Here is a 549-nt window from a genome sequence, read left to right as displayed (position 1 = left end):
TGTTGTGAAATCAGTACAGTAGTTCCTATGTAGAGCATAATGCCCTTGGTACCCACAAAATATCTAGAGATACACCGTATCAGAATAAAATGTATTATTTATTGTAAAACGAACCTCGCTCCGATAGAATTGAATCCATTGAATTAGGTATCCTTGGAGCTATTGGTGCATTGTTTACATTCTTCTTATTATTATTATTATGTTTTTTCTTCATCTTTTTGAGAATCTTCATGGTCAACAATTTGGTCTTCAGTAGACTTCATTTAGACTCCAAAGCGAAATTATTGTCGGACGTGTTCGTGTGAATCTTGCAAATTCAACGTTACGGTACAACTCAAAGGACACGTGAACAATAGACGTTAACAAAACACGTACAGATTCCTTTACAGATTGTTCACAGAATTAAATCCAACCTTCTGTTTCACGACATCTTCGTCTTGAAGGCACTATTGTTCTCTCCAAATCAAGTACAATCATATGTTATCATTGTGATTTCAAAGCATCGCTGTACAGAGATGATCCATCACCGTTCCTGCTTTTGTTATGCAT

This window comes from Haliotis asinina, chromosome 3 (genome assembly GCF_037392515.1).
Source record: "Haliotis asinina isolate JCU_RB_2024 chromosome 3, JCU_Hal_asi_v2, whole genome shotgun sequence".
Lineage (NCBI taxonomy): Eukaryota > Metazoa > Mollusca > Gastropoda > Lepetellida > Haliotidae > Haliotis > Haliotis asinina.
This window is presented reverse-complemented; position numbering follows the sequence as displayed.